Source organism: Miniopterus natalensis, chromosome 7 (assembly GCF_054644295.1).
Source record: "Miniopterus natalensis isolate mMinNat1 chromosome 7, mMinNat1.hap1, whole genome shotgun sequence".
Lineage (NCBI taxonomy): Eukaryota > Metazoa > Chordata > Mammalia > Chiroptera > Miniopteridae > Miniopterus > Miniopterus natalensis.
In genome coordinates this window covers 52585139-52609656 of record NC_142087.1, presented here as the reverse complement: position 1 = coordinate 52609656, position 24518 = coordinate 52585139, and the positions used below count along the sequence as shown (strand labels likewise).

Below are 24518 nucleotides of genomic sequence, written 5' to 3'. Positions count from 1 at the left end.
GACTTAAATTTAAGACATGAAACCATAAAAATCCTAGTAGAAAACATAGGCAGCAAAATCTCAGATATCTCTTGTACCAATGTTTGCTGATACATCTCCTAGGGCAAGAGAAACTAAGGAGAAAATAAACAAATGGGACTGCATCAAAATAAAAAGCTTCTGCACAGGAAAAGAAACCATCAACAAAACGAAAAGGGATCCCACTGTATGGGAGGACATATCTGGCAACGACACATCTGATAAAGGGTTAAATCCAAAATATATAAGGGTCATACAACTTAACAAAAGGAAGACAAAGAATCCAATTAAAAAATGGGCAAAGGACCTAAATAGACACTTCTCCAAAGAGGACATACAGATGGCTAAGGGACATATGAAAAAATGCTCAATGTTGCTAATCATCAGAGAGATGCAAATTAAAACCATAATGCGGTATCACTTCACATCTGTCAGAATGGCTACCATCAACAAATCAATGAACAACAAGTATGTGGAGAAAAGGGAACCCTAGTACACTGCTGGTGGCAATGCAGACTGGTGTAGCCACTATGGAAAGCAGTATGGGGTTTCCTCAAAAAATTAAAAATTGACCTGCCATTTGACCCAGTGATCCCACTTCTAGGAATATATCCTAAAAAAGCTGAAACACCCATCACAAAGAACTTATGGACCCCTATATTCATAGCAGCATTATTTAGAATAGCTAAGATCTGGAAACAGCCCCAAGTGCCCATCAGTACATGCATGGGTAAAAAAGCTGTGGCACATTTACACGATGGAATACTATGCAGCTGTAAAAAAGAAGACTCTTCTATCCTTTGGGACAGCATGGAGGGAATTAGAAAGTACTAGGCTAAGTGAAATAAGCCAGTCAGAGAAAGACAAGTACCACATGATCTCACTTATATGTGGAATATAATAAACAAAATAAACTGATGGACAAAATGGATCCCAGAGACACAGAAGCATGCAACAGACTGAGGGATCTCAGAGGAAAGGTGGGGAGGAGGGAAGGGGGGAGAGATTAATCAAAGAATTTATATGTTTATAAGCATAACCCATGGACACAGACACTGTTCTGGGGAAGGCCTGGGGTTGAAGTGGATGCGGGGTGTAGGGGATCAATGGAGGTAAAAAGCGGACATCTGTAATATTTTCAACAATAATAAACTTAGAAAAAAATAAATACATGCTCAATGCAAAGAACTTGGCAAACACAGAAAACCACCTATAAACCCTAATAAACACTACTACTACCAATGGGTTAAGTGTTCATTCTGTCATTCAGAATAGACAGAAGAAATGTTATGTTTTAAATCAAGTCTGCAATATCTATTTTGCCTCATTTTTGTCTCTTTAATGTTCTTATCGTGGAGAAAAGAAAAAGGGATGGATGTGATTATAAAGGGTTAGCATAAGGTACTTTCATGGTGATGCTGTATTTTTATGTGTTTTTTTTTAAATTAAAAGTAATATGCTCAACAGACATTTCTAACCCCTCTTCCCCACCCCCAACCACTGAGTATCCTGTGTTAGGCAACATCAAATGTCTTAATGGTCACCCTGATATTCACAAAGCTATGTCAAAATGCCACATATTGTTTTACACCTAAAGAACAGACATAAAATGGATAAAAACTGAGGGGACTTCTTGCCTCATGATTCTCACCTTAGCTCTCCCTGCCCTCCCCAAAGGGTTTCTTCTGGTAACAGACTAAGCCTCCTGACCACAAGACAGTCACATGACCTGGCCAGGCCAACCACAGGACCTCATCCCTTGGCTTCTTGAGTTACAGAGCAGGAAGCCTGTGCATCTAGGACTGCAGTCAGTGACACTACCCAACACACAGAGAAAGCCCACCTGCAATCCAAAAGAATGAGGACAAGCAGAGGCATACAGAACAAGAGGCAGAGGGTCCTGATGATGACCAAGTCCTTGACTCTTCCTTGGCTTTTGTGAACACCCAGAAATCCTCTATTAATCTCCCTTTCTGCTTAAGATAGTTTTAATTAAATTCCTGACACAACCAGAACACCTGGGATGGCAGGGGGAGAGGAGGAGTGGAAATTATAGGTAAAATCAAGCAGGTTCTGGTTCATACTTTTTAGTGCCCCAAATCACAAAAACATTAAATATCCTAAGTATGTAAAAACTCATCATAGTAATAAAGGATCACAGCACAACACACGTATCTACCACCTAGATGAATAAAGAACATCACCTTTAATGTTCCCTCTCCAATTCTCTCTTCCGCAGCTCCTCAATGCCAACCTCTATTCAGAACCTATCATTTTACCTTTTCCTGATACTTTTATCTCATAGTATCCTTAGCAATGCTTGTTTACATTTGTTTCTAAACTGCTTATAAATACAAAAATCTGAGACTTGCTTTTTTTCTAACAGTGTTCCTGAGATCCATCCATATGTTGCATATAGTTGTTAATTCATTTTCACTACTGAATAGTATTCCATTGGCTTAGCATACCACATTTTATCCATTCTACTCTTAATGGACATTTAGTTCTTTTTAGGTTTCTGTTATTACAAGCAGTACTGCTATGAACATTTCTGCACGTATTTCCTGGTACACACATGCAAATATATTTATTTAGGGCAGAGGTTGGCAAATTTCTTTTGCAAAAGGCCAGATAGTAAATATTTTAGGCTCCGTGGGAAATCTCCGTTGCAAGCACTCTACTCTGATACCACAAAAGAAGAGTAAATGATATGTAAACAAGTAAATGTAATAGCATTTCAAAAAAACTTTATTTATGGACACTGAAATTTGAATGTCATATAATTTTCACATCACAAATTACAAAATATTAATTTTTTAACCATTTAAAAACGTTAAAAACCTTTCTTAACTATGAGTCCTGATCTAGAGTATATCCCTAGGGGTATTAGGTCATAGGAAATGCATATTTTAAATATGACTAAATATGATCAATTTGCTTTCCCAGATAGTTGAAGCAAAACAGAATGCAAAATGAGAGCTCTGTATGTTATCCTTGGCAACACTTACTGATGTCAAACTTTACTTTTTGACAATCTGCTGTTTGTGTAGTTGGTAACTTAATGTACTTTTATTTGCATTTCCCCACCATCTCTGACCTTACTGGCCATTCTGTTTCCTCTTACTGAAGTCTAGTTCACTTTTCTACTGGCTGGGTTGATTTGTCTTTTTCCTGTTAGTTTGTAAAGACCTCTCTATAGTCTGGATCATAAACCTGTGCCAGTACACATACTGCAAGTATCTTTTCCCAGTTTACAGCTTATCTTCTTAGTAAGAGCTGTCTCTTAATGGTTCACATTTTCTAAATCTTAAATTCTTCTCTATGTAGAGACTATTTTAAAGTTTTACCCTTCAGGTTTAAGTAGAGATTCAATGTCATTTTCTTCCATGTGGATAACCAACTGTCGCAGTACTATTTAATGAAAGTTCACCCTTTTCCTAATGGTGTGTGATGCTAACTTTGTCATAAGCTTGGTTTCCAAGGTTCTATTTCCTGTTCCACTGGTCTATCTGTCTATCCCTACACCACACAGATGTCTTAATTATTACAGCTTTATAGCAAGGCGTCTCACTTTTCACCGCTTCTTGAGAAATGCCTTGGCTACTCTCGACCTATTGGCCTTCCTTAGCTATGATCGACCATTTAATTACTTAAAATAATATTCCATCCACTGCAAAAGAAATCTAGTAGTTAAAACTGTTTACATGACTATGGTGAAACAATTCTGTTCTGAGGGAATAAGTTTTAAAAATCATAAAGATCATAAAAAAGAAGTTGGTATTGAGGAAGGAATTAAACTCAAGTTTAATAGTTAAGTTCCAAAAATGTTTCTCAAAATGATACCATTTTCAAAATAACTTTTATGTCTACTATATGGTGTTTCTTAAAAAAAAAGTTTTAGTATTTTAGAGTCACAACTCATTACAACTCTCTGGATATTTACTGAGTCCTTGCCAACTATGTTCTTGATACCGTGTCAGGTACTGTGTATAGTACAAGCATAAAGGCAATGATCCACACCACGGAAGCTCTTATCACACTGCCAATCACTAGTCTAAGAGACACGCCATTCACATTATAACACAAACATAAATTCAGGAAACTTGGCAGGGAAAAGACATCCAGATACGGAAGTTTCTAAACAGGTTTTATCAGAAGGCAGTAAAAGATGCTAAACTTTCTGCAACAAGGTTCTCTTTAAAGTAAATTTTTTCTATAATTGTTTTCTATCTCTCCTCTATCTAAAACCCTCTATGGCTTCTCCCTGTTCTTCTGTTTTGTTCTGAAGAATAAAGAACACTGTTACTACAGGAACCAAACCTGAGAGTTCTTACTAAAGCAAGTCTATGGTCAACTAAGTTAGGAAAACGTTGTAAGCTCTCTTTGCCCTGGGAGATTCATACTGTGTATTATGGCACTGAAGGTTCTGTGAAGTTCTGCAATAAGGAAACCTATTTAACTTTATTAACTCAGAACTTCTCATTTTCAAGCATGGAACTTTTCCCATATACTTTGTCTTTTTTTTTTGCATAATATAAAGCAGGTTTCAAACAGCAATAAATAAAGTAGTAGAGATTGGTTTCAAATCCTGGAAACAGGCAATTTTTAAACTATGAGTTATTTTCTTTTTGCAAAACTGATATATCTGTAAATCTGCAAATTCTGTAAAAAAGAGATCCCATTCTGTTTAAAAGTCCCTCACGAGGAAGGCCATCACGAAGTGAAAGTTAATTCTGTCCAGTATCTTGATCTAACTGTTTTAAGTTCATATCTCTGTGTTGTTCCTTAACATAACATATACCTGGATATAATACAAAAGTTGTGGACGAAAATGGGACATCCAAAAGTCACCATTATATAAATCCCTAAAAGAAAATATTCTACAAATTTCCCCTCAGAGAAGTGAAATCTGTCAACTATTTCTACTCTCAATTATTTTTTCTAAGTTTAGAATATCATATTCTAAAGAATATATCAGCACTAAATACTACAGTCAGCAAATGCAACATTATTTCATGTAGGATACTGTGAGGAAGGAGCTAACACAGCAGGTCTGTTTTACTCAATCCCTGCTAATCTCTGGGGGAATGCCTGGAGCCATAGCAATGACCCCTGGCCAAACTCTGAGAACTAAACTCCTGAAATATTCAGTCACTGGTTAAGGATGTTAGAGGCAGTGGGTCAGGATGTACCAAGATGTTAGCATTGTTTAAAGTAATCATCAAGATTTATGATGTGTACCTTATCTGTTCTGGTTTCTAAGTTTCAGTTACTAGGGCCATATGGCAGAAACGTGCCTATGTGACCAGCTTTCTATAAGAACTCTGGACTATAATACTCATGTGCTTCCCTAGCCAGAGACATCTTGTACATGTCTCTTATCATTCACAGCCAGAGGGGAAATTGTGTCCATGTAATTCTCATAGTGGAAAGACTTGGAAGTCTGTGCCAGATCTCTAGCATTAACCTATACATATATTTTCCTGCTGTTCCTGCATTGTATCCTTTGCTGTAATTAACCATGAGTACAACATTATGTTGAGTTTTGTGAGTCCTTCCAGCAAATCAAACTAGTGGGCAGTCATGGGATCCACAAAACAAGCTACACTAAAGAATCTCTCAGTTTTCAGAAGCTAAACAATCATAATCACAATCTCCTTAAATGAATAATCAGTATATAGGGTAAAAGCTAACACAGTAGGCCTGAGACTGCTATCCTCAGAAAGACTTGGTTGTAAGGTTGGCCCTTAGCTGGCATTTGGGAACTTGAATGATAAGTAGTTCCCCACACCAGGATAAAACTTATCTTAAAAAAGGACAAGTGTGCCCCACTGTGCCTATACTGTTTGTACAAACAGTATGGTTTATGCAAAACACCTGCTTTTCTTCTGGGAGCCTGAAATTTTGGTACATGCTAGGCAGAGGGTGCTTCCACCATGAGCCCTAATAAAAACACTGGCAACGAGTCTAACGAGTTTCCCTAGCTGATAGCACTTCACATGTGTTGTCAAAGCTCACTGCTGTAAGAATAAAGCACATCCTGAGTGACTCCACTGGGAATGGACTCTTGGAAGCCTGTGCCTAGTTCCCTCCAGACTTCACCCCCTGAACTTTTTTCTTTGTTAATATTGCTTTGTATCTTTTCGCTGTAATAAATCTTAGCCATTATTATGACTATATGCTGAATCCCATGAGTCCCCCCCTAGCCAATCACTGAACCTGAGGGTGATCTTGAAAGCCCCTAACACAGCAGCATATTAAAACTTGCGTTCAAATTTCAATTTCTACAGTATTAGTTATGTGATTCTATAAACATGGGCCTCTTTAGGCCTCTAAATGAAAAAATCACACCCACCTTATAGTCCCGCAACACAAAATTAAATGAGGTAATGTACAATATACTCAGATACTATAGTACACAGTCAGTAAATATTACATTGTATTTCTAGAAGTGCCTTCTTATATGAAACAAAAATTGGAGACCTTTTATATTTTTACTGACGCAATGAGAATTCAAACAGCCATTTGGAGTACTGAAAAGAGACACTCAGAGACAAACTTTAACCCTGTATCTTCAACACTGGCTCCAAGAGTGATTTATGAGTCCACATGACAGGATTAGTGGGTAAGCTCAAGCAGGTTAAACCCTCTATAGTCAGTATGTTTTTATTTCCAAACCTGGTCTTCATTTAGTCTTCAAATTAAACTCCCTAATGAAAAGTGAATGCACTGATTAATTAGTACTGAGCTATGCCTGATGGTTAAATTTCTCAAATTACTAAACTGGAATTTTAGTACAAGCCATCTATCTTCTTGTGTGTATATGAGGCATAAAGTCCAGTCAACAAACGTTTGAAACCTTCAGAGCTATAAGAACAAACACCAATGTAAAAAGAAGTGGAACCCTGAAGTCATTCATTCCCAGCTATCAACTTACCCCAAAGTGGTTTTTCAAATGAATTCATATCCCAAATCCATATGTCCCACATCTCCTGTTGAAAAATAAATTTCCTATTATCAGTTTATTAAAGAATAACTCTATCCTCCGCCTTACCTCAGCCACCCTATTCCACTGGACTACAGGTCAGCCACACCTCCCAGTGCTGGCACACAAAGTGTTCAGTTAATGTCTGGCTCATGAATGTGACAATGAATAAAGTATTACTGGAACCAACACCAAGCTCAATGGAAGTACTTGCCTCCTCTTACAAATCTATGAGGATATTAACTTTCCAGATGGGCAAGCCAAAGACACATAAATAGCATGTGTGGCAGATATTGTTTGTTCCTTTTATTTTAAAAATTTATCTTTATTGTTGAAAGTGTTACAGATGTTCCCTTTTTCCCCCATTGTCCCCCCTCCTCCCCACTTCCACACCCCACTATTGTCTGTGTCCATGGGTTACACATATATGCATATAAGTTCTTTGGTTGATCTCTTCCCTCCCCCTCCGACCCTTTCCCTCTGATAATCCTCAGTCTGTTGCATGCTTCCATATCTCTGGATCAACTTTGTCAGTTTATTCTGTTCATTAGATTCCACACATAAGGGAGATCATGTGATACTTGTCTTTCTCTGATTGGCTTATTTCAGTTAGCATAATACTCTCCAGGTCCCTCCATGCTGTCTCAAAGGGTAAGAGATCCTTCTTCTTTACAGCTGCCTAGTATTCCATGGTGTAAATGTCCTACAGCTTTTTTATCCACTCATCTACTGATGGACACTTGGGCGGTTTCCAGATCTTAGCTACTCTAAATAATGCTGCCATGAACACAGGGGTGCATAAGTTCTTTCTGACTAGTGTTTCCGGCTTCTTAGGATATATTTCTAGAAGTGGGATCACTGGGTCAAATGGCAGCTTCATTTTTAATAACTTGAGGACACTCCACACTGTTTCCCACAGTGGATGCACCGGCTGCATTCCCACCAGCAGGGCACTAGGGTCCTTTTTGTTTGTTCCTTATCTCACCCTCAGAGACTCTATGTTTTCCAAGGCATTAGATCCCCAACTGAATTCAAGTGATCATTCTTCTTGCCAGTGCAAATGACCATTTCCAACCAATGGCACCTGAAGGGAAGTCTGTTAGGAAGCAGTCAGGAAAAGTTATGCTCCCTCACAGAGATGCTGGAGGAGAAACTATACTTTTCCACCTTTGAATACTGTTTGTACAGAATACACAGAAGTGCTGCAGCCATCCTAAGGCCATGAGGAAAACCAACATGCTGAGGATGGCAAAGTGAAGACATACGGAGTCACTGAGCATACAAACCATGAAATCTCCTATATCTGGACTTCTTGTTAGGTGAGTTGATAAAGCCTTCATTGTTTAAGTAGGTATTCTACCACTACAGTGAAAAAATCCCAATACACTACTCTGCAACCTACGATTACTGATTGAGACAGGCATGTATTCGGTGAAGAAGAAAAAAAGTGAGATGTGCATCAGTGGAGAATCTAAATTAAGGAGTCTACTTTTACAGGAGATTACACAGAGGCAGAATTTCAATAAAAATTTAAAAGCTACAAACTAGAACTTGGTTTATAACATGCCCATCTTAGACACAGCATTAATCTAGCACAATCTCATATCCCTAATTTATTCAAATTTTAATAAATATCAAACTTGTGCAAGACACTATGCCAAGTAAAATCTGATGTACATAAATGTGAAAACGACTCAGTCCCTGACCTCAACAAGCTTGCAGTTTATGGGGAGACACAGCAAGGCAAGTCTGTGTGGCACGTCACAATTTACAAAATAATTTTGCGTCTTTGTGACAGGTGCTAAATTATAAGAGGCGAAACTGGTAGGGGACAATGATAGGGGAATTGATTTAGGTTATGAAAAGGCAAAAGGATATTTCAAGTGGATGAAACAGTCTGAGCGAAAATAGGGAGGCACGAAAATTCAGGGAATGTCTAGGGGACCGCAAACAGAAAAACTGGGAGATATGGTTGAGGGGGTGAGTTCATAATGGGGGTAATCTTGGCTATCACACTAAGGAATGTGAAGAGCAATGGTCAGGGGGAGTTCACCCACGCTTTTACTTTTATCTCCTGGATATAAGTGCCAAATCATTACAACAGAATACTGTGGTTTCAGTATGCAGTTCAACCATGAACTCAGACACTAGAAATATACTGCCACCATCAACAATGGAAACCCCCAGGGATCCTGGGGAGCAGTTTTGGCAAGTAAAGGATGAGGCAGGAATCTCCTCCAGGGCAGGGATCCACAGTATTTTCTGGCCATTGGTCCTCAAAATCTCCAAGGTTTTTGTTCTGTGTTTTTGCTGAAACACCAACTTTAACCCTGAGTTCTAATGTTGCCCTCTTCCCCTCAAATTATCACTCTCTTACCTTTACCACCTTCTAAACAAGTAGTCTTTATTCTCTGTCCTAATTTCTCAACTCCTTAACCCAGTGTAGTCTAGCTTCAATTCAATGAAACTGTTGGTTGATCAAGTCACTGTAATAACCTAACTACCAAGATCAATCTCTTCCCCAGACTCATTCTACTTGCTATCTCATCCTTTCAATTACTTTTGCAATAGGCAGGCTATAAATAAATATAACTTCTTCTTTTCTTGGCTCCCAGGGTCATTTCTCGTCCTTCGACTTTTCTGACCATGCTTTAGTCTTCTTTACCGACTCACACCACTCTGCCCTGGATCTGTCCTCAGGCTGCCTAACACTCTACACACCTTCCCTGGAAACTGACCAGTGGGAAAGCTTCACCTACCATGCACCAATGGCTCCATATCTGTAACTTCTTCCTGGTACTCTCTGGTTAGGCTACAAGCTCCTCTAGCATGAGAATTATGTTTTTCATATTTGAGCCTTAAAAACCTTATGAAATATCTGAAGACAGCAGAAACTCAAATACAAAATAGCATACTCCATCCCAACATCATTCTTTATAGCTTCCTAGTGCTTTACTTTCAAATCTAGCGCCAAACACTAATTTATATCATAACATATATTAATCAGTTTATTAATTAGCTTGTAAGCTTCATGAGTGCAGATATTTTATTTTGTTTAAGGCTATTACTACAGCACCCGGAATAGTATCTGACAGACACATGGTAGAAGAGTTTAAAAATTAGTTGTTAAGTGAATAAAAATACCAGAAAACAATGCCATGTAAGGAATAAAGGTAACTGAAATTAAAGCATTTTAAGGCTGCTGTGTTTAGGCAGAAGGTAGAAATATTTAATTCACTTTAGGCTTTTTTAGGATCAATTATTATTAAAAATTAAAAGGTAACAACTAGGTAAAGACGTGAAATTAAAAAACAAAGTTGAAAAAAGGAGGAATAAGAAAATCAATCAATTCAAAAAAACTGGAAATAAATTTAAAATCAGAAAAAAAACTCCACAAATACAGAAAGCACAAAATGAAATGGTAGAACCAGATCTCAAAACACAATTAAAATAAAGATAAAAAAGACTAAATGTATACATTAATAAATAAATTGTAAGATTGGATTTTTAAAATAAAACCTATATGCTATTTGTGAGACATACACTAAAAACTTATAAAGATTCAGAAAAGTTAAAAGCAAAAGCAACCTCACCAAAGAAAATATACAGATGGCAACTAAGCATATGAAAAGATGCTCCACATTATATGTCATCAGGGAAATGCAAATTAAAACAACAATAAGATACCACTACACACCTATTAGAACCTTGAACATGACAACACCAAAAGCTTGTGAGGAATTCTCTCTCATCCAACAAAAACACTCACCCACTGCTGGTGAGAACGCAAAATGGTTCATGCACTTTGGAAGAAAGGTTGGCAGTTTCTTACAAATCTAAACATATGCTTACCATACCATCTAGCAATCACGCTCCTTGGTATTTACCCAAAGGAGTTGAAAACGTTTGTCTATGTAACAACCTGCACATGGATGTTTACAGTAGCTTTATTCATTACTGCGAAAACCTGAAAGCAACCAAGGAGTCCTTCAGTAAGTGAATGGATAAACTGTGGTACATCTAGACAATGGAATATTATTCAGTATTACAAAGAAATGAGCTTATATTAAGCCATGAAAACACATGGAAGAATTGTAAATGCATATTACTAAGTGAAAGAACCCAATCTGAGAAGGCTACATGCTGTATGATCCCAACTACACGACATTCTAGAACAGGCAAAACTATGGTAAAAATAAAAACATCAGGGGTGGAGGGTCAGGGTAAATAGGAAAACACAGAGGACTTTTAGGGCAGTGAAAATACTCTGTATGATATTATAATGATAGCTATATGTCATTATACATAGGCCTAAACCCACTGAATATACAACACCAAGAGTGACCCTTAGGTAATCTATGGACTTCGAGAGATTATGATGTGTCGTTGTAGGTTTATCCTTGATTTTTCAAAAAAGTACCATCTGGTGAGTAATGCTGATAATGGGGGAGGCTATGCATGTGTGGGGCAAAAATTCTGTATGTGGGAAATCTCTGTACCTTACTCTCAATTTCAACCTAAAACTGCTCTAAAAACCAAAGCCTTTTTAAAAAGTGAAAGTATGGGAGATTTACACATAGAAAGGTAAAATAACTTATACTGGACTAACCCTCCAACAAACAACAATTATATACTCTGGCCAAAATATAAAAACAACTATTTAAAAGCACTGGAGAGCAACCAAATGGCAGAAACCAGAGAGAAGCCAACCCTTGAAAGAGGAGAACTATACTTGGTGAGATTTCCCTTTATATGCTTGCTGAGGATAGATACCAGCCTAAATTGTTCACAGTAGCTGAAACTCAAGAAGGAAATCACAATCTTACTGGATTGAGACATCAAAGGATGAAATTTCGATCTAGCAGAGCAACTACAAAGTTTCCTAGAAAACAGAAAACTCCAAAATATATGTTTATAAACTCCACCATAATCCTTAGCTAGGCCCTGAATCACACAACACAGGAGAGAGTCCAGAGGCCCCAAAGAAAAGCAACAGCTATAGATACCTGAAAGCTCTGAGCAAATATATCAGCTGTTGCCCAAATGCAGGTTGGAGCTTAAGTCTAGGCAGGTGACTGCCTGTTAAAACAACAAAGAATCAACACACTTTAGGAGAAAACAGAATTGCAGGTCTCAGAAACATATCATCCACAATTTCCAGTTTACTATAGAAAATTACTAGCCATGAAAGTAAACAGGAAATGTGATCCACAGTCAAGAAAAAAGCAATCAATATACACTGAACACAAGATGACCTAGATGCTGGAATCAGTTGAGGACTATAAAGCAGCTACTATAAATATGTTCAAGAACTTTATTAATGAAGAGAGGGAACTCTCCAGACAAATAAAAACTATAAAAAGGAACCAAGCAGGACCAGGCACAACACAAAAATACGAAGTCTAAATGGAAAATTCACCTGACAGGTTCAACAGCAGATTACAGACCACGTAAAAAGTGATTAAAAACAATGATCCAGCCCGGCAGGGCGTGGCTCAGCGGTTGAACATCGACCTAGGATCCAAGGGACTGAGGTTCGATTCCCGGTCAGGGCACATGCCCAGGTTGAGGGCTCAATCCCCAGTTGGGGGCGTGCAGGAGGCAGCCGATCAATGACTCTCATCACTGATGTTTCTATCTCTCTCTCCCCCTCTCCTTTCCTCTCTCTGAAACCAATAAAGATTAAAAAAATAATAATAATAAATTAACAGCTGGAAATGTCCACAATTTGAGGAAAACTTAAAATTGCAAATCTAAGTCTACTAAACCCTAAGCAAGATAAATATGAAGAAAACCACATCTAAAACACATCATTATTCAAAGTGCTGAAAGCTAAAGATACAGAGAATATCATGAAAACAGCCAGAGGAAAAACAACATATAATATATAGAGAAAAATGGCTGACTTCTCATTACATGAAACAAAGACATGTTCAGGTAAAGCAAGCCAAAACAAGTCCTTTCCCAGAGACCTCTGCTAAAAGAAATGCTAAAGGAAGTTATTGAGGCAGAAGGGAAATGACACCAGATGGAAACTCAGATCTGGGGGGCGAGGGGGAATGAAGATTTCGGTAATAGTAAATACACGAATAAATATAAAGGGCTATTTTCCCCTCTTAATCTCTTTAAAAGACATATGACTGATTAAAACAAAAATTATAACTTTGCATGGTAAAATTTATTAATATATAGATATGATGCACAAAAAATTAGAGCAAAGGATAGAGGTGGGAGTTAACTGGAACTATATAGTTGCAAGAGACTTAAATTTTATGTGAAATACTACAACTCAGGGCCCATTCATGATAGTTAAAACAAAAACAAAGAATTCTTGGCAAACTAGAAATAGGAATGAACTTTGTTAACCTGATAAAGGACAGCTGCCCGAAATTTACAGTAAACAAAATACATACTGGTGATGTGTTAGAAGTGTAACCGCAGAACCAGTTTAAAAATGTCCGATCCTGTTTCTAACAATATACTGAGTTCCTTTTCAGAGGCAACAGACCAAAACCTCAAGTCATGCCGCCAAAGCATATGCAGAGGAGAAAATGCTGACCTCCATTTGCCCCCGGAACCAAAGTTTAGTCACTCTCCCCACACACCCTCCAACATCTCCCCTCACCCCCCCCACCTATCCCCCACCCCTTCCATCATGAAACCAAAGGACCAGGACATAACTGAAGCTTACACACCAGAACCCTTTCAGAAGTGAAAGGTCCTTGGTGAGGGAAGATCTGGTACTGAAGTCCCTTACCATATCTTACCATAAATGGCCAAGTTCCAAAACTCTCTAATCAAAAACTGGACCACTGATACTTCCAAACTGGCCTGTTCCCCCCTAACCCTCAATCTTTGCCTTTAAAAGCCCTTGATTAAAAGCCATCAGGAAGTTTGGGTTTTAAGCGATAGCTTCCTGTATCCTTGTGCTTGGTGATCTACAAATAAAACGGCTTTAATTTCTTCCTTGCAAACCTCAAAGTTCAGTGGCTTTGCTGTTCATCAGGCAAGTGGATCCTTGTTCAGTGTGGCAACAGAGATTCCCTTTCAAGTTAGAAAAAAGGAAAAAATGCCGTCTATCACTTCTTCCTGTTAAGAATGTACCAGAAGTCCTATGCAGAACAGTAAAAAAAGAAACAAATTTAAGAACCAGAAAGAAGAAAAACAAGTATTAGGAAATCCAATAAAATAAAGACAGAACTAATGAGAACTTTTAGCAAGGTTGCTGAATACAAGATCAACATACAAAATCCAGCTGAATTCTTTTGCCAACAGTAACTAGAAATTTGTTTAGAAAGACCTTAAAAAAAAAAAAAGGAGAACATGCTCACATATGGAAGGTGTACTACAGTAAAGAAGTAAATTCCCTCAATATTAATCAATTAAGGTAGATGAATCAAATCTCAACATATTTTTTTATTGAACTTAAAGTTTAAAACTTATAATTGTATTGAACTTAAAGCAGATCCTAAAAATCACATGGACGAGCACAGCCAAGAAACCCAATATAATTAGAACAACAAGGTGAAAGAACTGTGTCTACCATATGTCAAGCTATGGCAATTAAGTCAGTGTGATAAACGGGCAAAGATAGATTAAAAGAATAATGAAACTGAGAGTCCAGAGTCAGACCCACAAGAATATGCAAACCTGATATATGACATAGATGGTACTACAAGCCAGTGTGAAAAAGATGGGCTACTTAATAAATGTTTATCCAAATGTAAGAGTAAAATAAAATTCCTTCTTCACACTATACAAAACACCAAAGGCTTCCAGGTGGGGTAAAGATCTATAGACATAAATCTCTAAAATTTTAAAATAAAATATAGGCAAATATCTTCATATCCTTGGGGAAGAACTTTTTAAACAATACTCAAAATGTACAAACCATAAAAGAAAAAAAATGAGTAATTTATAGTTTATTTGAAAATTAAAAATTTTAATACAACCAAAGACATCAGAGAGAGTTAAATAAGCCAAAGACTCGAGGCAAATAGCCACAACAGAAATAATCAACAAAAAATTAGTATTAGAATGTTTTAAAAACTTCTCCAAATCCAAACAAACAACAACACACAAGTGGAAAATGGCCAAAAGGCACGAATGGGAAAATCACAAATAGCCAATGAACATATAAAAATATGTTCAACCTCACTGGTATTCAAGGAAATGAATTTGACATCATAAGATTGGCAAAAACACAAGTGTTAGTGTTACCTTGGGTAGCTATATTAATAAAGGGAGGGAGCAAAGGGAATCAAACATTAGGCATAATAAAACTGGGGAGCATGAGCAGCATGTTTACTACACCAGGAAGCTACAGCTTCACACACACTCCAGGGGATCACAGCATTGCCCCACCAAGGATTACACCCCTCCCTTCCCTGGCTCTCCAATACTGGATTGGGGGGGGGGGGGGGTAAACAGATGCAGAATAGAAGCCAAATTGGTGCAGGGGGAGGTGCCTGACCAGAGAGGCCTGTCAGTCTAACCTGGGACAGGGATCATTGGCTAAGGGGTGTGGATCCATCAGAAGCCCAGTAAAGCTTGGGAAATTGATTCTTTTGAAAAAACTCCTGGTTCTTCCCAAGCCTGAGATGGTATAAAAGAACAAAGAAGAGAGTTCCCTACCCCCACCTACCTACCTACCTACCTACCTACCTACCTACCTACCTACCTACCTACCTACTTCTAACAGATTCCAGCTGGGAACACAAACTAAGCTAGCTGGATGCTGGACTGGAATAAGTTTTAATATGGCACAGGATACCTGGACATTAGTCCTATTTCTGGCTCTGATTTTCCATGGCAGAATGGACAGAGATGGGACACTGGGGACGCAGGAGGGGCACACTCTTGATTTTGCATCGAGCACCCAAATAAATCTTACCACCACACCACAATCTCCCCTGCGTGGGTCTGTGAAACGCTTTCCTTGCAATCCCATGGAAGAACAAGATTTTCACTGGCAACATTAGTAAGAAATAAATAAATAAGACATTTATATAATGTTCCACATGTAATTTGGCACAGCCACTTTGGAGAGTAATCTGGCAATATCTATGAAAGGTGAAGAAAGCACTATCCTACCACTCAGTAATTCCAGTTCTAGGTACATACCCTAGAGAAACACTCTTGCACATGTGTATACAGAGATGTACAAAGACTGCAGCATTGCTTATAACGGCTAAAAAAGAGTAACAACTTTAAATATACATCAAAAGGAACATGGATAAATGAACTATATAGCATTAAAATTAAACTACAACTATGTGCATCAATATGGGTAAACAAAACTGATACATGTTCCATTATATGTAGTTTTAAAGCATATTAAAATCAGACATATTATTCATGGACACAAACATGTATCTTAAAGACAGGAAATACACATGAGAATAATATACCAAATTCACATCATGGTTTTAATTTCTAAGGAGGTAGAAAAGGGCTTCATTGGAACTTTTTATTTATATAAAAGATCTCAATAGAGGCAGACTGCTGGTTGCTCACCTAATATCTACTTCCCTTTTCTGATGATCAAACTGCTGTACTACTAAGGCTGGCTATTTGAATATCCTGGCCTGCCATGCAGATTAGGCAGCCAGTAAGCTCAGCAATCATGGGGTGGAGCTATGGGAAAAGTAATGAAAGGGAGACTGGCTTTAGCAGGACCTGAGCCCAGGCCCTTTCTCCTTCCCTTCTCCTGCCTGTAATGTGAGCATGAGGGTGGAGCTGCAAGAAGGACCTTCTTTGCAACCATGAGATGACCCTGAGAAAGAAAGCTACAAGCTAAGGACTGCAAAGCAGAACGATAAAAAGAGAGGATCCCTAATGACCACATAAGCTGCCATATCCTGAGTGGAAAACACTCTCTTTAAAGCACTTTTTTGGGGGGGAAGAAGGGGTGCAGGGATCTTTTAGATGCTAAATGACAGAGAAGCAAATAAAGAAAATGTTAAGACATGGGGGAAAGATGGGTTCATGAGTGTTTATCTTGTGCTACTGTACTTTCATATATGTTTAAATTTCTTTATTACAAAATCTCTGTTGCCTGGCCGGGCATGGCTCAGTGGTTGAGCACTGACCTAGGATCTAGGAGATGGTGGTTCGGTTCTACATGCCTGAGTTGTGGGCTAGATCCCCAGTGGGGGCCTGCAGGAGGGAGCCCATCAGTGACAACCCTCTCATCATTGATGTTTCAACTTTCTCTTTCCCTTCCTCTCTCTGAAATCAATAAAGATATATTTAAAAAATATATATCTTACATCTGTTACATCTCTGATTTCAAACAAAGATTCTCAAATGTTACCCATAGACAACTATTAGCCAACAGATAAAGCCAAAATACAAAACGTATACTTTATGATGTGGCTAACCAGAGCGGATATTCACTAGTGAGGGGCACCAAAGTTTGCCACCCCAAAATATGCCTTTTGGAATACTGATTTTAGGCTGGTTATTAAAACACAAGACTCAGAAAGAAACTTTGATGCTCCCCCGTTACCTGCCTAAAGGAATTCAGACAGAAAAACCTGCTTAAGGAAGGAAGCATCAGCCAGGCCAGTGTGGCTCAGCTGGCTGAGCATCATCCAACGCACCGAAGGTCGCCAGTTCGATTTCCAGTCAGGGCACATGCCCAGGTTGCAGGCTCAATCCTCAGTAAGGGGCATGTAGGGGGTAGCTGATCAGTGTTTCTCTCTCATGGATGTTTCTGTCTCTCCCTTTCCCTTCCTCTCTGTCCAAAATCAATAGAAGTATATACTTTTTAAAAAGTTCAAGAGAGGAAAAAAGAAGGGAGCATCATCCTAAATGTGGCAGACAGGGAGGAATCTAACAAAGCTTGTTTGTTGGACTCCCCACTGTGTCCTATTGTTTCAGGTGGCTCAACAAGAATTTGTTTGCCACATGTTTGTGCTTTCTCATTTACTTGTGAATGTCCTACTTCCCCTTTGAAGTCCCAGTCCCAGACCTCAATTACCCGACCTGTCTTCCTGGTCTCATATTTTTATGGGACCTCCACATGCATATGTAATAAATTTGGCCATTTTCTTGTTAACCTGTCTCATGTTAATTTGACTATTAGTCCAGCCAAAAGAACTTAAAAAAATGGAAGGAAAATTTATTTTTCACCCCCACACTAGAAACTGGCCAACCACACTGGGAGAGAGCAGTCACTACACTATCACTACCAGCACTGCTACTGCCAGTTTGGATAACAAACAAGACTGTAAGATACCACAGTCTCTTGGCTCTGAGCTAGGGATGAAAAAGACCAAAAACAATCTGCAGACTAAATGGAAACTGTTGTCATTCTCTTTCCCCTATTTTTCCTTCTTGCATTCCCCAGAGTTGTGTTATACTTCTCCTCCACAACTGAATCATCTAAGAAGAGAGAAGAAAAAAATATCAAAGGGCAGAAGCCTAAGAGGAAGTTTACTTGTCTTTTACAATTGCAAACTTGAAGGTTCTTTTGAGAATTACTTCACTTAAAACATTGTGTGATGTTACTTGGATATTACTGAAGCAACGTTTTGAAATCTACAAAGTTTTACACTTTAACAGACTAAGAACAGAAATTTGGTGAAAGGTTCAAGTCGGTGGTGCACAGGCAGGCTAAATAGCCATCTCAGATGGTGATTAAGGAAACACTGAATTTATTTAATTAAAGGGGATGGGGAATGGGAATATCCAAAGGGAAGGGGCTACACAACACTGAGTCAAAGGGTATTGGGTCCATGATGGCAGCAAAAATATACTGAGGAGGGTGAAACAAGGAAGGTGCACAGAAGTAACAGGAGAGCCAAGGCTGGGCTGCTTTGGCTCACTGAGAAGTCAGAGAGAGAAGGGGTCCTTGGAGACAGGTTCAGGGGATAAGCCCAGACGAGCTGCCGCTGCCCATTGCTCCCCTGGTTGCAAGCTTCATGGGGTCCCCTTGGGTGGAAGAAGGGGGAAGATGGTGCTGGTGGGGAGTGCACACTGGGTCCTTTGTCCTGAGCATATTTATCTCTTTCTTGCAGGTGGAAATCTTAGGGGAAGTCTCAGCAGAATATTCATGAGTTTTCTAGCTGTGCTCTTTCAGGGTCACAGTCTCCAATGATTGGTCATGCCAGGGCGGAGGGGGGGGGGGGGTCATTAGTCAATGTAGCTGGTCCCTAGGAGGCCACGGCACCACTTGTCTGATTTTGCTGCTTTTCTGGGCCTGGAGCTGAAATACAACTGAGGCCTAGATGTTATCTTTAGGGAGGAAACCCTCAGAGGGTCTAAACCTCATAACCAGTAATATGCTAGGGGAGGATCGGTTACCCTGGGGACAAGGTTCTTGTTTTCCCAGTTTTGCCCCTTGCTAGGCATCTGGGGCTTTGTGCCCAGTTAGTTTCTGTACCTGGCCCATGCTCTGCTCATGTCTATCTAACATTTGGGATAGGGGTAGATTTTGGCCCAAGATAATAACCTGAAATATTTAATTGCCATGCAATTAATTGCAAAACAAAACAAAAACCCTTGTTCATTTATTAGCATGTTAAGAAAGACAGTGCTCCAGTTAATCATGAATTCTACTGCATAGATTTATCATGGGTACCACACACGGGAAAACACATATATTCTTCATTTTCTCCTTAACTAGTCAGCAATTTGGTACATCCGTTTTTGTTTTGTGGTTTTTTATTTCCTAATTTGGTTTCTCTCTTATTTGGTTTCACCCTAATGCCACTTAACTTCTCAGCTTACAAGTTTAGTAGCTGTTCTGCATTCTCTCCTGCTGATCTTACTCAACTTTCTGGCCCGTTACCTTTTATTTCTGTGAATGGCTATTCTAGGCTTTATTCCCTCAATTCAGTCTTCTCCTAGTCTCAGATTGCTTCGGCATTGATACTAATTAAGATCCACAGTAGATGACAACCTCCCAATTGCCTTTTTCTTGGAACTTGTTCTTCTCTTTGGGGGCAGATTATAGGATTTGTTTTCTGCTCTCAGGACCAAAAACACCACTGTGATTAGGATTTTAACAATGTAATAGAAAATTAACAAGTTGTTTTAAAAGTCTCTAAAATAATCCTGCTATTTAATTCACATCAATAACTTAAAACATTTCTTCTGCATTATTTTTTTAAATTCCACTTAATTCCACTTAGTATCTGGCCTTTTACAGAAAGTATGCTGACCTCTGCCATGGAGGATGGCAGTGGTATGTTTGATATTGCACAAGTTTTACAATTTTGTCAATGTAGTTTTATTAAATTATATTTTATTGATTTCAGAGAGGAAGCGAGAAAGAGAGAAACATCAATGATGAGTCACTGATCTGCTGCCTCCTGCACGCCCCCTGATGGGGATCATGCCCGAAACTCAGGCTTGTGCCGTGACTGAGAATCGAACTTCAATCTCCTGGATCTTAGGTCAGTGCTCAACCGCTGAGTCATGCTGGCCTGGCGTCAATGCAGTTTTAATTTGCATTTCCCTATTGACAAATACTTAGTTGCTATTCATTTTTCTTCTATGAAATGGCTTTTCCTTTCTTTTGCCCACTTATCTTTCAATGACATATACATACGTATATATGTATGTATGTATGAACATATATACATATGTGTGTTAGTGATTAAAATATCCTTTGCCAATTGTATGTCTATCCTTGCCCTAATACTATTCTAACTCAGTTATTAACGTTTACAATAACTTGCCCAGCCAGTGTGGCTCAGTTGGTTGAGCATCTTCCCACGCACTAAGAGGCTGCCGGTTAGATTCCTGGTCAGGGCACATGCCCAGGTTGCATGCTTGATCTTCAGTAGGGGGTGTGCAGGAGGCATTGGATCAATGATATTTCTCTCTCATCGATGTTTCTATCTCTCTCTCCCTCTCCCTTCCTCTCTCTCTAAAATCAATAAAAAATATTTTAAAAAATAAGAAATAAAGTTTACATTAGGCTAAAATCTGGTAGGACAAGCAGTCTTCAGAAATATCTTGGCTATTCTTGGCCCTTTGCTTTTCCAAATAAATTTTAGAATTAACTTGTCAATTTCCACAAAAACAAATAAAACTATACACTGCAGGGTTTTTACTAAAATAGTAATGAATTTATTAATAACAGGTTAATTGATATATTTACAAGAGACAGTCCTTCTCCCTATTAACATGGTATGCCCCCACATTTATTTAGGTCTTTAATGTCTTTCAATACATCTTTATAACTTTCTATATAAAGATCTTGGCACTTCTTTTTATATTTATTCCTAGGTAGCTTTTTTTTTTTTTTTTTACTGTTGTGAAATATTTTTATTACATTTTTATTATGAGCTGCTAGGTTAGAGTAATAGAACTGGTTTTGCTATATTGATTTTATATTCAGCAACTTGCTAAGTATTATAAATCCTAAAAATGTATGGACTTGAGTTTTCTATGAAAATGTTAATACTGACTCTAAGGATAACCATTTTATTCATTCCTTACAGCCTCATAACTCTTCTTGCTATATTGACTGACTAGTAGCTCCAGTGCAGTGCTGGAGAGATGGGGTAACAAGAAGCATGCTTGTATTGTTGCTGATTTTTAATGGAGTACTTTTAATGTTTCACTATCAAGTAGGATGTTTGCTGTAGAGTTTTTGTAGATGTCCTTTGTCCAGTTATGGAATTTCTCTCCTATTCTTAGTTTGGTATGAGTAAATTTTAATAAATGCTTTTTCTGCATCTTTTCGGGTGATACTGGTTTGTTTTGTTTTTCAATTTTAAACTGTTTATGTGGATAATGACAATAGATTTTCTAATGCAGAACACCAAGCTTGCCTGCCTAAAAGAAACCCTTTGTTCATTATGTAGTATCTCCTTTATACACTGCTGAAGAATTCAGGTTGCCCAATTTTTTTGGGGGGGGTTCTTTTTTTCCCCCCAGTTATAATTGACATTCAGTATCAGTCTGTCTATTATTGAAAGCCTCTTGCTCCACTGCCATATTTTTATACTCTCTGAACATATTAAATATTTTATATTCTGTATCTGACAACTAGAATATCTGTAGCTTCTGAATGGCTGACCGAATGGTTTCCTAGTTCTGCTAATTAACTCACCGTGACTTATTTGAAGTGTTTTTTTAATTTTTATTTTTTTTAAAGTGTGAGTTCATGTTCCTAGAAACGTTACCTGTGTCAATTCTCTAAGGTCTGTGTTCCTGTGTTTCCCCAGGAGGATTTGGTTTCTCAGTCCTAACAACCTCTTACCACTTTTTACTAAATTCTTGGCTTGGGGAGATGTATGGGTGTGTGAGGGAGAGGGAGGGGGGAAGGGAGGGAGGGGGAGGGAGAGAGAGGGGGAGAAATGGGGAGGGGGGAGAGGGGGAGGGAGGGAGGGAGAGAGCTCGCAGGAGCCATTCAGGTAGTATGAGCTCTCACCCCAAACATGTGCAAGTGGGCTTGTACTTATAATTTCTCAGGGAAGACCATTTTACCTTTCTAGTGAAAGCAAGCTGAGAGAGGCAACCCTCCTTACCTCATTCCTCCTACTCAGCCCATCCCACACTTCTCCTCCCACTCTTGCTCTATGGAACAGGTTTATAATTTTTTCCTAGTTTACCTACTGGTCCCTTTCAAGGGGTTTCAGCTTTATACAGGGTCTCTGGATCTTATTTCTCACCGTGCTTGATCTCTAGACTCAGTCTAGTAGTCATGGTCACCCTACAAAATCCAAAGCTCTAGAATTCTAGAGATATCAGCACTTCCAGCACAGCAACCAGTATCACCATTACCTTATCTCCCTGCATTCAAGGTTTCTTGTTTTTGACCTCTGAGAAGTTGCCTTGCTTGCCTGTCAGCTCAACTAGGCATTTAAAAGATATCTTGACTATTTAGTGCAATATTCTTAATGTTTCATAAGGGAGGATTTTTAAAAAAATCTCTTATCTGCCACGCTGTCAGAAACTGAAGCCTTGAAACATTATGAACGGTTCTAGTAGCTGAGCATTTTCCCCCCCAGAAGAAATGTACCTTCTAAAAGTCAAACGAAAAATGATTCATTTCGTTAACAAATATGTGGTAAACACGTTCTAGGCACTTGGCATTGGTCAGTAACTAAACAAGGATTAATGCACTCCAAGACCTTACATGGGAGGAGAAGTGCAGAGAGCAAACAATAAACATAAGTAAATAGAACTGTATCACAGAGGGTAGAAAGGGCAAGGAAAAGAAAGAAGAAATAGTGAGGCGGAAGGATCCAGAATGGGGGGCGTGAGGACTGCCATCTTAAATAAGGTAGCTATTACTAAAACATTAAGTATTTCCCCACAACATACCACCAATTAATTTTATTAAACAAAAAATTATAATAAACTGTATTTTCCTTTTCTTGATGTGAAGTAGCACGGCAAGCAGCCTACAGACATGTTAATAATACATGACTCCATTCGCTTCAAAGAAATAGGGGCACACTTTAATAACTAGAGCTGTTGCCCAAAAAGTTATGATGTTACCTATTCAAAAAAATATAAATAAAATATAAAAATAAAGTTACAGTGGGATCAAAGTAGGCACAAATATTTACTGAAAGAACGGTTAAATGAGAATTATCTATCCAATTTCTAAAAATAATTAGAAGTTAATTGGTATCACTATTAGGCAGTTCTTTTGAATGTTAAACCTAATCAAGAAGGCAATTTGCCCAATTATATCTCATTCTATCTTTTATGGAGATGTGCCCTATTTATCACTCTTTAAAACAGGTTTTTCTCTTTTCATAATAAGAATCAGTTATGAAGTTGAGTTATTAAACCACACCTTAAAATATGTAACTCCAAATCCAAGACAATACTTTTCAGTTCTGTAATTATTTTCATTGCTTTTCTCTGTACCCCTCAATTTTTCCTTCCATCTCTTAAACGGCAGACAATAAAGCTAGAGTTTATATTCTATTTAAACACTGTTATATAAATAGATGATCTTTTTAATGATACGGGTAATATATAGTGATGATAATGAATTAAAGTTCCAGCATAGCCACTTTACGATGTTTGTCAGATAAAACTCCCAAAGGACAGAACCTACAAAACTCAGAAACAGATTTACTTGCAAAAACAGAAGCTTTCTTTACAGGAAACTTCTTGTGATCCTTTTTACAAGACAAATATTAGAGACAGTTCCATGTAGTAACAAAATAAATCGACTTGAGAATGTTTCCTCAGGCAGACAAGCGACTGTATTTTCACACAGCAACATAACTAAAATCAGCTTAAAAGCACTGTCCAAGCTCCTCTCACTCCTGCAAGCTACCATTCTCCACTCTACAGGCCCTAAGAACTCCCTATATTTAAGAAGAATTAGATTGCCTCCACCTTTTTACCTTTGCCTGATTACATACTGGGTCTTGATTCAAGTTTATTTTACATACTCTCAGATGCGCAAAGAGAACAAATCATCTCTTAAAAACTCGAGTTAGGTAATGTTTAATGATAAAAATATTTCTATAAAGTTGTTGCAAATTTCAGTAATTTTTCTTACTTACACAAAATTGGAAAAGTATACCTC

General features: G+C 38.2%; 1 protein-coding gene across 3 annotated transcripts in view; it reads right to left on the bottom strand.

Moving 5' to 3' along the window:
- Positions 1–24518, bottom strand: part of GALNT1 (polypeptide N-acetylgalactosaminyltransferase 1) — a 98154-nt gene that overhangs the window by 54706 nt on the left and 18930 nt on the right. The window contains exon 2 of one of the 3 annotated variants that reach the window (XM_087819042.1): positions 6956–7010. The exons of the other annotated variants lie outside the window; for them this stretch is intronic. The gene's annotated coding sequence lies outside the window, so the exon portion shown is untranslated. The remainder of the gene's footprint in view (positions 1–6955; positions 7011–24518) is intronic. 3 annotated transcript variants of the gene reach the window in all.